The 13,843-nt window shown below is 48.0% G+C and overlaps 1 protein-coding gene across 1 annotated transcript in view; it reads right to left on the reverse strand.

Annotated features, from left to right (window-relative positions):
* Positions 1 to 13,843, reverse strand: part of SYT8 (synaptotagmin 8) — a 109,082-nt gene that overhangs the window by 71,968 nt on the left and 23,271 nt on the right. The window lies entirely within an intron of this gene.

The following is a 13,843-nucleotide window of genomic DNA, read 5'->3' on the forward strand; positions in this document are numbered from 1 at the left end:
TCACTTGTTCTAGTGTCAGGTGTTTTATAGGTAAGTCCTATCTAATGTCTTCTTTGAAGGACACACAGCTAAAAATGTCCTACTGGTTGTCCGGATATCTTCCTTCACAAATACGACTCTCCAGTAAAACTTTCATACACTACAAAGCATAAGTGGGCAAAAATATTGGAGTAAACTGGAGAAACCAACCTGATCGCAGTAATGTGGCTGACTAGAAAGCGAGGATATGGACAGATGGCAGAAAATCTAGTTGACCTGGAACATATGATCATTAGTATTCTCGAGTATGGTTTTAGGAGATTCTTTCACCAAGAGAGCCCATTTTTGGTCTCGCTATTAGGCTATGTGCACATGGCGTTTTGTTGCAAGCAATCCGCCTGAAAAAGTGCTGAAAAAGTGTCCCATAAAATGAACATAGTGCACAGCAATTGACGCACCCCAGCTTCAAGTGACCACCCGAGCCGTGCTGCGTCCACCAGGTCCTGGATTCAGCAAACCCCCAAACAAGTCCGGAGCGTGGCCCTGAGCTCTCCTTCTGTCCTTTCCTCTGGCCGTCCCCACTAGTGATCCACCTAGGTCCAGCTCCCTCGGGCCTTCTGTTGGGAGACCCTTGGCCTTGGGTTCCCTGACCCTCCACGTGGTCTGCCTTCGGGGTGGATGTGGTGGGTGGCCGTGGCAGACGCTGCCCACGGCCTCCGGTCTCTGGCTAGGGTGTGCTTTTGCCCCCACCAGTTTGGGATCCGGTACCCTATTGCCGACTCTTCACCCGAGGATTGAATTTGGGTTCTCAGAGTCCTTTCTTTTCCCCTCTGGGTCTTTCCTTCTCTGCTCCACTCTCTCTCTGCAGGCTCATCTGGACCTCTGCTTCCTCCTGACTCTGACAGACTGACCGACTGTGGTAGACTGACTCCTCTGCAAAGACTGACTGACTGACCCTGATCTTAGATGGTGCCCACCTTATATACTCCCTCTATGTGTGAGCTCAGGTGACCAGCACCCAATGAGCTCCTATCTTTACCCAGGCTGCTCCCCCTATCTGCCCCTACACTACTGGGATGTACCACCCCCCTCCCACTCCAGCCAGGAACAGACTCGGTCGTACCTGCACATTTCTAAGTGGGAGTACCGTTGGTCTGCTCCTCGGAAATGGGATGTGTGTAGTGCATGCAGCCTACCGAGCTCAGTCCCACTCTCCATCCTTATCCGGGAGTGGAATATCACACCTCTGGGTTGAGGTGCAATACCCCTGTAGCAGCCGAATCCTCAGGGTGCTACACAATGACAAAACAATAGTGTTGTGCACATGTTCCGTCTAATGTCACTTTTTTCAACTTCTTCAAGGTTCGGGAGCCCTGAAGTGGTTAAAAGAAGGGACATGTTCATTATTTTTCTTAACATTATAGAGTAAGAGATGCCGAGCCGCCACAAGAATAATGGCGAATCCACCCTCAGGAAAACTACTGACAGCGTTTTTCTGAAACGGCTTCACCTGGATAAACTCAGCAGATGTTTTGGCATCTAAAAGACGCCATATGCACATAGCTCTAGGCTATCTTTACACAAAGGGTTTTTTAGAACTTTTTTTTTTAATGGATCCTCCTCAAAAAACACTTCTACGCATTTGGAAAACTCATCCTTTTCTTTTAAATGAGATCTCCACTTTGCTGTTCATATGAGGAGTTTTGGAGAATTTTTTTTCCCCTGAAGAGTTTTGAAAAATGCCTCGCAGGAAAAAAATACATATTTGACGTGGATCCTGATGGAATGTTCTCCAAACTAAACATTGTTTAGTCAAAAGGCTGCAAAAAAATGTTTTAAGTAAAAACTCTTCAAAAACACTTCAAAACCATGTCATAAAGCACTTGAGGAAAAGAAAAACTCCAAAAATTCTCCAAAAAGGAGCATTTCCTGAAACACTTTCCAATTGGAAAACGCAGTATTGTGTATGCCTCAAAAAACTCTGTGTAAACATAACCTTAGGGTACAAGTATGTCATAGAGAGGGTCTTCTGCAAATTATTTCTTTCTAATGGCCAGATTGAAGCTCTGATGGACCTCTCCAATCGATGCTCTACAAGAGTCATCTAAGTCACTTGAATGGGCAATATGAGATGCCTTAAAATAAACATTGCACCTGTCATAGATTACCTTTTAGGAATACATCTGGGAAAAAGTCTGTCACCTGCAAAACATAACATTCTCATATCAACTATTCCAAGGACAAAAGGTGTTTTCTTCATTCTCACGTTTTATTCTTTGATGATCAGGATCACAATGTAAAGTGAATATTGCTGGTAAGGTCAGCATTTACCTTGTGAGACCAAACCCAAACTGTATATTTGAACAGCTCAGCTTAGCAATAAAAATAGTGAAGGAGCGTCAATTTGCTTTTTCTCACCAAGGGATTATTAATGTCCCTTCAGCTCCTATAGACATGTACAACTGTGATTGACAAATCTCTAGCTAGAGAATCTTGTTAATCACGTTTTTTTATCTCAGAAGCAGAGTTTGTCTTTCGTTATATTTTGTGCAATATTTTTCCACAGAATTCTTTCATGTTAAAGGCCAGGTGTGGTCTTAGGCAGGTAGGGTCTTGGTATGGCAAGGTCTTGGGTAAATGTGGTCTTGGGTAGATATGGTCTTGGGCAGGTGTGGTCTGGAGCAGATGTGGTCTGGGAATGTGTGGTCTTGTCCAGGTATGGTCTTGGGCAGGTGGGGCCTGGGTCAAATGTGGTAAGGGAGGTGTGGTCTTGTGCAGGTATGGACTTGGGCAGGTGTAGTCTTTGGTATGTATGGACTTGGGCAAATATGATCTGGGGCAGGTATGGTCTTGGTAAGGTATGGTATTGGTAAAGTTTGGACTTGGGCAGGTGTGGTCTGGGGCAGGAGTGGTCTTGAGTAGGTATGGACTTGGACATATGTGGTTTTGGGCAAGTGTGGTCTTGGTCAGGTGTGGTGTTGAGCAGGTATGGTCTTGGTAAGGTGTAGCCTGGGAATGGGGTGTTCTCGAGCAGGTGTGGTCTTGAGCAGGTGTGGTCTTGGTAAGGTGTAGCCTGGGGCAGATGTGTTCCTGAGCAGGTGTTTTCTTCAGCAGATGTGGTCTTGGAAAGGTGTAGCCTGTGGCAGATGTGTTCTTGAGCAGGTGTGGTCTTGGTAAGGTGTAGCTTGAGGCAGGTGTGGTCTTGAGCAGGTGTGGTCTTGGTAAGGTGTAGCCTGGGGCAGATGTGTTCCTGAGCAGGTGTGTTCTTGAGCAGGTGTAGTCTTGAGCAGGTGTGGTCTTGGTAAGGTGTAGCCTGGGGCAGATGTGTGGTCTTGGTAAGGTGTAGCTTGGGGCAGGTGTGTTCTTGAGCAGGTATGGTCTTGAGCAGGTGTAGTCTTGATAAGGTGTACCTGGGGCAGATGTGTTCCTGAGCAGGTGTGTTCCTGAGCAGGTGTGCTCCTGAGCAGGTGTGTCCTTGAGCAGGTATGGTCTTGAGCAGGTGTGGTCTTGGTAAGGTGTAGCCTGGGGCAGATGTGTTCTTGAGCAGGTGTGTTCTTGAGCAGCTGTGGTCTTGAGTAGGTGTGGTCTTGAATGGGTGTGTTCTTGAACAGGTGTGGTCTTGGTAAGGTGTAGCCTGAGGCAGATGTGTTCCTGAGCAGGTGTGGTCTTGAGCAGGTGTGGTCTTGGAAAGGTGTAGCCTGTGGCAGATGTGTTCTTGAGCAGGTGTGGTCTTGGTAAGGTGTAGCTTGAGGCAGCTGTGGTCTTGAGCAGGTGTGGTCTTGGTAAGGTGTAGCCTGGGGCAGATGTATTCTTGAGCAGGTGTAGTCTTGAGCAGGTGTGGTCTTGGTAAGGTGTAGCCTGGGGCAGATGTGTTCTTGGGCAGGTGTGGTCTTGGTAAGGTGTAGCTTGGGGCAGGTGTGTTCTTGAGCAGGTGTGTTCTTGGTAAGGTGTACCTGGGGCAGATGTGTTCCTGAGCAGGTGTGCTCCTGAGCAGGTGTGCTCCTGAGCAGGTATGGTCTTGAGAAGGTGTGGTCTTGAGCAGGTGTGGTCTTGGTAAGGTGTAGCCTGGGGCAGATGTGCTCTTGAGCAGGTGTGCTCCTGAGCAGGCATGGTCTTGAGCAAGTGTGGTCTTGAGCAGGTGTGGTCTTGGTAAGGTGTAGCCTGGGGCAGATGTGTTCTTGAGCAGGTGTGCTCCTGAGCAGGTGTGTTCTTGAGCAGGTATGGTCTTGAGCAGGAGTGGTCTTGAGCAGGTGTGGTCTTGGTAAGGTGTAGCCTGGGGCAGATGTGTTCTTGAGCAGGTGTGTTCTTGAGCAGGTATGGTCTTGAGTAGGTGTGGTCTTGAGCAGGTGTGGTCTTGAATGGGTGTGTTCTTGAACAGGTGTGGTCTTGGTAAGGTGTAGCCTGAGGCAGATGTGTTCCTGAGCAGGTGTGTTCTTGAGCAGGTGTGGTCTTGGAAAGGTGTAGCCTGTGGCAGATGTGTTCTTGAGCAGGTGTGGTCTTGGTAAGGTGTAGCTTGAGGCAGGTGTGGTCTTGAGCAGGTGTGGTCTTGGTAAGGTGTAGCCTGGGGCAGATGTGTTCCTGAGCAGGTGTGTTCTTGAGCAGGTGTAGTCTTGAGCAGGTGTGGTCTTGGTAAGGTGTAGCCTGGGGCAGATGTGTTCTTGGGCAGGTGTGGTCTTGGTGAGGTGTAGCTTGGGGCAGGTGTGTTCTTGAGCAGGTGTGTTCTTGAGCAGGTGTGGTCTTGGTAAGGTGTACCTGGGGCAGATGTGTTCTTGAGCAGGTGTGTTCTTGAGCAGGTATGGTCTTGAGTAGGTGTGGTCTTGAGCAGGTGTGGTCTTGAATGGGTGTGTTCTTGAACAGGTGTGGTCTTGGTAAGGTGTAGCCTGAGGCAGATGTGTTCCTGAGCAGGTGTGTTCTTGAGCAGGTGTGGTCTTGGAAAGGTGTAGCCTGTGGCAGATGTGTTCTTGAGCAGGTGTGGTCTTGGTAAGGTGTAGCTTGAGGCAGGTGTGGTCTTGAGCAGGTGTGGTCTTGGTAAGGTGTAGCCTGGGGCAGATGTGTTCCTGAGCAGGTGTGTTCTTGAGCAGGTGTAGTCTTGAGCAGGTGTGGTCTTGGTAAGGTGTAGCCTGGGGCAGATGTGTTCTTGGGCAGGTGTGGTCTTGGTGAGGTGTAGCTTGGGGCAGGTGTGTTCTTGAGCAGGTGTGTTCTTGAGCAGGTGTGGTCTTGGTAAGGTGTACCTGGGGCAGATGTGTTCCTGAGCAGGTGTGTTCCTGAGCAGGTGTGCTCCTGAGCAGGTATGGTCTTGAGAAGGTGTGGTCTTGAGCAGGTGTGGTCTTGGTAAGGTGTAGCCTGGGGCAGATGTGTTCTTGAGCAGGTGTGCTCCTGATCAGGTATGGTCTTGAGCAAGTGTGGTCTTGAGCAGGTGTGGTCTTGGTAAGGTGTAGCCTGGGGCAGGTGTGTTCTTGAGCAGGTGTGTTCTTGAGCAGGTGTGTTCTTGAGCAGGTGTGGTCTTGAACGGGTGTGTTTTTGAGCAGGTGTGGTCTTGAACGGGTATGTTCTTGAGCAGGTGTGGTCTTGAACGGGTATGTTCTTGAGCAGGTGTGGTCTTCAACGGGTGTGGTCTTGGTAAGGTGTAGCCTGGGCAGGTGTGTTCTTGATCAGGTGTAGTCTTGATGGAGCATAAGCTAGTCTTCATAAATGTATTAACATAATACTCTAAAAAAGTATTTGACCCTAATGTGTATATTTCTCAAACAAAATTGAAAATGTAACAATGTATAAAGAAGGGAATTTTAAGTAAACACATACTTTTAACCTCTTCATATGAATTGTTTTTTTTCTGAACACTAATTGAAGTTTGACAAAATAATTATTTTGAATAGTAGAAGTCTTCTTTATTTCTGGCCCTGATTCTTAAAGGGAATTTGCTAGTACGTGTTTTCTACCTCATCTGAGAGCAGTGTAATGTAGGGGCAGAAATCCTGATTCAAGTGATGTATCACCTACTGGGCTGCTCGCTGTTTTATCTGCTGCAGATCTAGCAGTTCTCTGAATGCTGAGCCCTGTATAACCCCGCCCACACCACTAATTGGCAGATTTCTGTGTACACTGTGCAAAGGCACAAAAAGCTGCCAGTTAGTGCTGGGGGAGTGGCTGGACTGCATGGCAGCCAGTTTACTAGTACTCTAGTGATAATCTCCTGGTGATAAAACACTGATTTTATCAAAATTACAGCAGGCAGCCCTGTAAGTGATTCATCGCTGGAATCAGGGTCTCTGCCTTTAAATTATATTGCTTTCAGATTAGGTGGCAAAAACCTGGTGACATATTCCCTTTGAGTGTGGTCAGTTTAGCAATCCTGCCCTTCAGCTATAAGATAATTAAAAACAATTTTCTTGCAAATGAGTGACCTGCAATTAGATTTTCTGGCTATGTAACTATTGTAAGCCCCATGGAATCCCAGAAATCTGGTCTGGTTGTGTCTTCATGAAGAAGACTGAGGAATGTAAATTACAGATCCATATCCATTTCAGTGCCAGGTTGGAGTGTAAAGGGTTAAAGAGAGGGGAAACCAATCCTCCTGTTTGGGGTGTAAAAGTTAAAGAGTGTCCTATTTTGAGCCCCATTGTCTAAGGATGTTCTATATCATTAACTTCATAAATTTACTCTGCCATCACATTAATAACCACCTGCAATATACTGTACCATTCATCAAAACATGGACCTCAAAAAACTTTTGAAGGTTTCTTGCATCAGGTCATGAGTTCGTGTAACACTGACAGGTCTAAGACCCTGCAATACATAAGTACTGCAGTGCATTGGATCAGCAATCAAAGTGAAAAATGGTCAAGTCCTATAAAAAGTCAACAAAACTTGTAAAAATGTAAAAGAAAAAAAACACAAAAAAGCCCAAAAAAAGTTACCAAGAAAATGTTTTGTCATTTATTAAAATTCATATATAAAAAAAAACCTTAAAGGTAAGAGTTATAGCTCTCAGAATAGGGCGATGCAACAAACAAATTACGTTTTTTTCTAAAAATATTCTAGTTTGCAAAACATAAAGACCTAAATAAATCTGGTATCACTGCGATTGTGCTGTCCTGAATAATGAATAATCTTATCGATTTTACCGCAGTGAACACCAATGAAAAAAGCCGACTTGAACTGTTGGCTTTTGTTCATTCTGTGCCTGAAAAATCTGAATAAAATGCTATCACAAAATGTTATATGCCCCAAAAGTAGCAAAACATAAAAAATATATAAATCTGATCTCGCTGTAATTGTACTGGACCCGAAGAATAAAACTGTCTGTGTAAAGTTTGGGTCACATTGATTCTGTGCTCTACACTAAGAACTCACCCCGGGGTTTCCGTGTAAATCCCTAAAAACCATGATTCAGACAAAACCCCAGTGGAACCCCTCCTTATAATGAGGCAGCTTGAGACACTTTGGACTTTCTGGCTTCTGCCCGGTGATGTCCCGTCACTTTAGGCATGCACACTACTGTTGTCGACCACATTTTTTGTGCCCTGATAACACACCTAAAAAAATGGACACCAGCGGAACAAAGTGCCCAAAGCTGCCTTATTATAGTGAGTGCTACCGTAGGGGATTTTGTCTGAATCCCATTTTTTGGGGGGATATAAACACAAGATGAATGTGAACTTAACCGTGATCAAAAATGTTATGCACCCAAAATGGTACCAATGAAAACTTACCAAAAAAAATAAGCCCCAACCCAGGTTCATCTGGCAATGGAAATAAAAAGGGGTTTCCACGTTATTGGCAGCACAAACACTCTGGAAAAGGGACATGACCCCCTCACCTCAAATAACATTTAGTGAAATCTGTGTTTCGAAATCCAAATGCACCCGTCCCAAACTGCAGTTATCATCAAGTATGGCAATGGTGTAGCAGGAAAAACTCAATTCATTTACAAGATGCCTATCTCCAGAAGCCAGACTGGGCACAATGCATTGGCATATTTGCAATTTTCACTCTGCAACATTCACTCTCTGCTTACTTTTTTGTAAATGCTTGTGGGGCCCCTAGATGTCACTAGATCACACCTGCTGAGCGAAGCTTCAGTCACCATGCTACATAGGATGGAGCAGAACATCAGGTAAAAGGGCTAGGTAAGTATTTTTTTAATTTAATCAGTTAGCATTTGTGGGAAAGACTGTAGGGGGGCACCATACTGTGTGTTCTTGTAGAGGCTCTGTGGGACCATCATGCTGTCGGGGCTGTAATGACCGGAGATCCGAGAGAGATCCAGTGAGTCACAAACTGAGACAGAGACAGAAATAAACAACACTTTCTATACTAAAACAGGGATTAGACTACGATTCATTATTGAATGAATCAGTCTCAGGTTCCCCCTGGGACACTGTCTCTACTAAATACACACAATCAGCAAAAGCTGAAATCAATGTGCCAATCCCAAGGTTCCCAGGTTATGTGAGTTACACTGAAGATCTGGAACAATTTTACCTAAACACAGTGTCAATCTAGTAAGGGTGTTCTATGGGAACCCCTGAAATGGCACACTGAGTAAAAACCTACCAAAACTAACAATAACAATACATCACACTACACCAATTGCTCTTATACCCCTAGTATAGGGATACCCGGGTATCTTAAAGCTACGGTACCGTTACTCTCAGATGTGGTCTCTCACAGGCCTTTGATTTGCGGTGGCTGCAGCTCAGGCCCGGCGTCAGCACCCGGCGCACCCAGGCAAGTGCCAGGGCCCTGAGCAGGCGGGGGGCCCACTCACCGTCGGGCACCCCGGCGCGCTATGGGACCCATGAGCTGTGCCGTGCCAGCGCCCGCCACTCCCCCCCCGCTTGCTCAGGGCCCTGGCACAATACTTACCTCTCCCCGTGCCTCCGCAGCAGGTCCGGTGTCTTCTGCGTCCTCTGACTGTGGCGTCTCAGGTCAGAGGGCGCGATGACATCTTTACACCACCCTCTCTCCTTAGCCGTCACAGCGCAGAGCGGGAAGACGCCGGCGCAGGTGAAGAGTCCGGAGCAGCGGCAGCAGGTGAGAAGTGAGGTGAGTATTTGATTTTTTTTTTTTAATGTATGGACGCATGGGGCATTATATGGGGGTGGGGGATGGAAATGACATCCTGCATGGGGCATTATATGGGGGGGAGTGACATCCTGCATGGGGCATTATATGGGGGGGAGAGGTGACATCCTACATAGGGCATTATATGGGGGGGGTGACATCCTGCATGGGGCATTATATGGTGGGTGACATCCTGCATGGGGCATTATATGAGGGGGTGACATCATGCATGGGGCAATATATGGGGGGGGAGAAGTGACATCCTGCATGGGACATTATAAAGGGGGGGATGACATCCTGCATGGGGCATTATATGGGGGGTGACATCCTGCATGGGGCATTATATGGGGGGGAGAGGTGACATCCTGCATGGGGCATTATATGGGGGGAGAGGTGACATCCTGCAAGGGGCATTATATGGGGGGGGGGAGGTGACATCCTGCATGGGGCATTATAAGGGGGTGACATCCTGCATGGGGCATTATATGGGGGGGGAGTGACATCCTGCATGGGGCATTATACGGGGAGAAGTGACATCCTGCATGGGGCATTATGTGGGGGCCAGTATTCTGTATGGAGCATTATATGGGGGCCAGTATCCTGTATGGAGCATTATATGGGGGCCAGTATCCTGTATGGAGCGTTATATGGAGACCAGTATCCTGTATGGAGCGTTATATGGGGACCAGTATCCTGTATGGAGCGTTATATGGGGACCAGTATCCTGTATGGAGCATTATATGGGGACCAGTATTCTGCATGGAGCGTTATATGGGGTCCATTTTTCTGTATGGAGCAATATATGGGGCCCATAATACTGTATGGAGGACTATGTGGTGCCCATTATACTGTACAGAGGACTATGTGGGGTCATTATTCTGTATGGAGCAATATATGGAGCCCATAATACTGCATGGAGTACTATGTGGTGCCCATAATACTGTATGGAGGACTATACTGTCCAGTCTGCCCTGTGCGCTGCGAGGATTCACAGGTTTCTGAGCTTTTGTAGAATTTACAATAGATATCACTCATGTAATGTAAGAAGTGAAATCTTCGGCATCGTACTATATATATATTTCTCTGCGGTATTTGTGCATCATGAATCGTGGTATGTGTTAAAGGGGCTCACTGAGACTCTTTCGCCCAGAGCCCACAAAAACCTGGAGCAGGCCCTGCTGTAGCTAGTCCCGAAAAACTTTGGCGCCAAATAAAAACAACTTTTACAAAAACAGCAAAGATTCCTTGTCTTGTCAGCCGATGCCGAGCCCACACGCCGGGGACTTTAGTCCTGTATCCTCAGGTTACGGTCCGGGAAGAACTCTTCACCAGGGCTTGTCAGTATGCTCTCAATGTGAATGGCACCGGACCCCGTTTCTCCTCTCACGGTCACTCACTGTTTCCCAAGCCACCGACCACACGCTCCGTCACAGAGATGGTATCCTTTGACTCTTTCCGAATCCTCGCCACTTAGCCCGTTCAGCAAAAAGTCTCTAGTACACTCCGCATGGACTTCCACTAAACTCCAAAGAGCCACATAGCTTTCCCCAGCTCAGCACTCGTTCTTAAGCAGGGACACACCTTCCCTAGGGACAGGGGTTAACAACCCCCACAGGACAGCTTGTGGAGAGAGTCTCACCGAAGTTCAATCCTCACACTTCTCCTCAGACTCTGCTTCCTGCGTCTCACACAGCAGTCTGCTTCACAACACATAGGGTCTCCCGGTCTGCCCCTGCTCTCTGCTCAGTCAGGCAAAACTCACAGGGTCCTAATGCTCTCCTGCTGCTATTACAGTTCACACTCTCACATGCCACCCCACTAGAGGTTGGCGTCCTCGACACACCTCCCCACTCAAAGTCGTCCTGTGCATAGCGCTGAGGGGTATACCCGCCGTAGATCGAGAAGTTCTCCTGAAACACACCCCAACAGACTCAGTCCCCAAGGTGGCAGAAGTCTCTTCAGCGGTGTCATCCGAGGGAGCAAATAAGGTTGCTCCCTCCTGAGGTGTGGCGCCCTGAGCCACATCATCCGGGTCAGGTGACTGACCTGATTCCCTGTTCTCTGAAGGACATACCACATTCTCAACACTCTCTCCACACAGGGACAGATTGATCGTATAGGGCAAGTAAGCAAGCACAGAGGGAGACTCACCATCAAATTCAAGAGCATTAGGAATGCCCACCCCTCAGGACACGGCCTGTGGTTCCGTGGGAATGGGGAGCGCATCTTCAAACCAGCACCGTTGTAACATGTTACGATGAAGATTACGGGTTGGCCCCCCTGTCCCCACCGGTTCGACCTCGTAGACTGGAATCTCGGGGCTCACCCTTTTTTTAATCAGGTACAGAGTCGCCTCCCACCGGTCACTCAGCTTCCCTGACCAACGTTTGATTCTCACCCACACTCTATCCCCCAGGGAGAAAGGCTCGGCTTGCATGGGCTGTGCGTCATTATGGGTCACCTGACTGAGTCCATCACCCACCACCTGATGCACCACCCTTAATCACCGCCGGTGTTCTCGAACGCATTCTGATGCGGTCCGAGGGGGATTGGAGGAGGGACCTGGCATGCTCAAATCCTCAATGTCAAGCCCTGGCCTCCCAAACATCAACATGTGTGGTGAGTAGCCAGTAGTGCTGTGCACTCTATTATTGTAGACCCACATCAATTCGAGGAGATACTCAGGCCAGCGCACCTGCTGTTTACCCTCTAACGTCCTCAACATCTGCAATAGAGTCCGATTAAAGCGCTCACAAACTCCGTTACCTTGGGGATGGTAAGGTGTCGTTCTCGACGGTACGATGCCATACAGCTCCTTCATCAACGCCCCCTGGAAACATGCCCCTTGATCCGAGTGTATTCTTTGCGGACACCCATACACCTGGATGAAATGTCGATATGACTCGCCCCCTGAGCCGTGGGATACTCGGAACCGGGCCTTTAGGGCAACGCTGGGAGTAGTAGTGGCAACCCGATCCCGTGGCTCAGGGTGGTCAGACCAGTGGCAGTGTATTTATGTGGTTTGCAATGTCTGACTACGCCACCTGTGGATTGCGGTCAGAGAGGACCACCGCTGCAAGGCAGACCGCTGAGGCTGATGTAGATATGCAGCACAGGGATAGGATAACTCCCCACGGGAAGAGTGTAGCCTCAGGGCAGTGTAGGTGAATGCTGGGGATGGTGGTGCAGGGCGTCCCAGTACCGTTAGTGCTGGCGTGGTAAGAAACACAACGACAACGTGTTGCAGTCCAGGGTCTTTTACTCACAGTTCGCATACTCCAAGCCACTTCTGTACAGGTAGTGACTACCCAAGCCGTGCTGCGTCCACCAGGTGAGGGGCTTGGTCAACCCCCAGGCAATTCAGGAGCATGGCACAGCACTCCCTTCTACCCTTTCTCTGGCCGTGCCCCACCAGTGACCAAACTTCTGTCCAGCTGCCTCGGGCCTTCTCTGGGAGAACTTGGCGCCAGCTTCCCTGGCCCTGTGTGGTGCCTTCCTAGTAGGTTTAGCGAGGGGTCGCACCAATAAATGATCACGACCTCCGGTTCTTGGCTGAGGATTATTTGCCTCCACCAAATTGGGATCCGGTACCCTTTTCTTGCCTGACCCGTCACCCGTGTTCTCCTGGGTCCTTAGGGTCCCTTCTACCTTCGTGTTCCTGGGCCTTGCTATTCTGTTCCTTTCTCTTTCTGTTCTGTTCCTTTCTCTTCTCCTCCTCTCGCCCTGCCCGTGTCCCTAGGCCTGGCTCCGGAGCAGAACTCCAGCGGAGCCTCTGCTCCCCTTCTCCTCCACTCTCACTTTCTCCTCACAGACTGAACACTGTTCTAAGATGGTGCCCACCTTTTATACCTCCTCCTCAGTGTCTGAGCTCAGGTGACCTGCATCCAATGAGCTCCTTCCTATGCCCAGAAACCAGCCTCTATCTGCTCCCACATCACTAGGGTTCCCCCCCTACCCACTCCAGCCAGGGACAAAGTCAGTCGTACCTGCATACTAATGGGAGCACCGTAGAGCTGTCCCCCGGAAATGAGGAAATGTGTGCAGATAACTGAGCCCTGGTCCATACTCCATCCTTACCCGGGAGTGGAATACCACACCTCTGGTTGAGGTGCAATACCCCTGTTGTAGTGCTAATAAAAATATGGATATCTTATAGCCTACATATTGTAACATATTGTTTATATGCTTTGATAAAGTGTGGTCATTAGACCAAGTGTGGAATATATTGCAATATGCTGCAGTGTAATATCATTGATATACTCTGATACTGATAAAGTAGTTCTTTCACATGAACTGTCCTTGATGCATGCTATCCACAAAGTGTTTGCTAGGTGTCAATGCAGTAAGACAATGTTAATTGATCTATGGTCTATGAAGTTGTGTGTTTCAAAGATTCATTATCCTGATTTGTACACAAGTAACCAGTGTTATATTTGCTTTGACAAATTCCGTACCTTGACAATTCAGCAGCCACATGTGGTGTGTAGTATGCTTGATGTTGTGGCCATGGCATTGCAGCATAAATACCCATCAGAGGCAGATTGGCCACCAAATGAAAAACCATGGTTTACATTGAAAGATTGTGCTCAGAGATTGAAGGAGGAGGTCATGAAAAATGCTATTTCAGCAAATACATATGACGATTACATGCAAGTTATTGCAAGTGTATCTATTAGAAATCATATCATTAGAAATGCCCCTCCAGCCTATAAGCATATCATGATGACACTAATGATAAATCAGACTGGGAAAACTATCGCCAATACATTGGAGGCAATTAGACAGTTAGGGGATCTGG

Source organism: Phyllobates terribilis, unplaced genomic scaffold (genome assembly GCF_046119375.1).
Source record: "Phyllobates terribilis strain yellow unplaced genomic scaffold, ASM4611937v1 Scaffold_13__5_contigs__length_258822181, whole genome shotgun sequence".
Lineage (NCBI taxonomy): Eukaryota > Metazoa > Chordata > Amphibia > Anura > Dendrobatidae > Phyllobates > Phyllobates terribilis.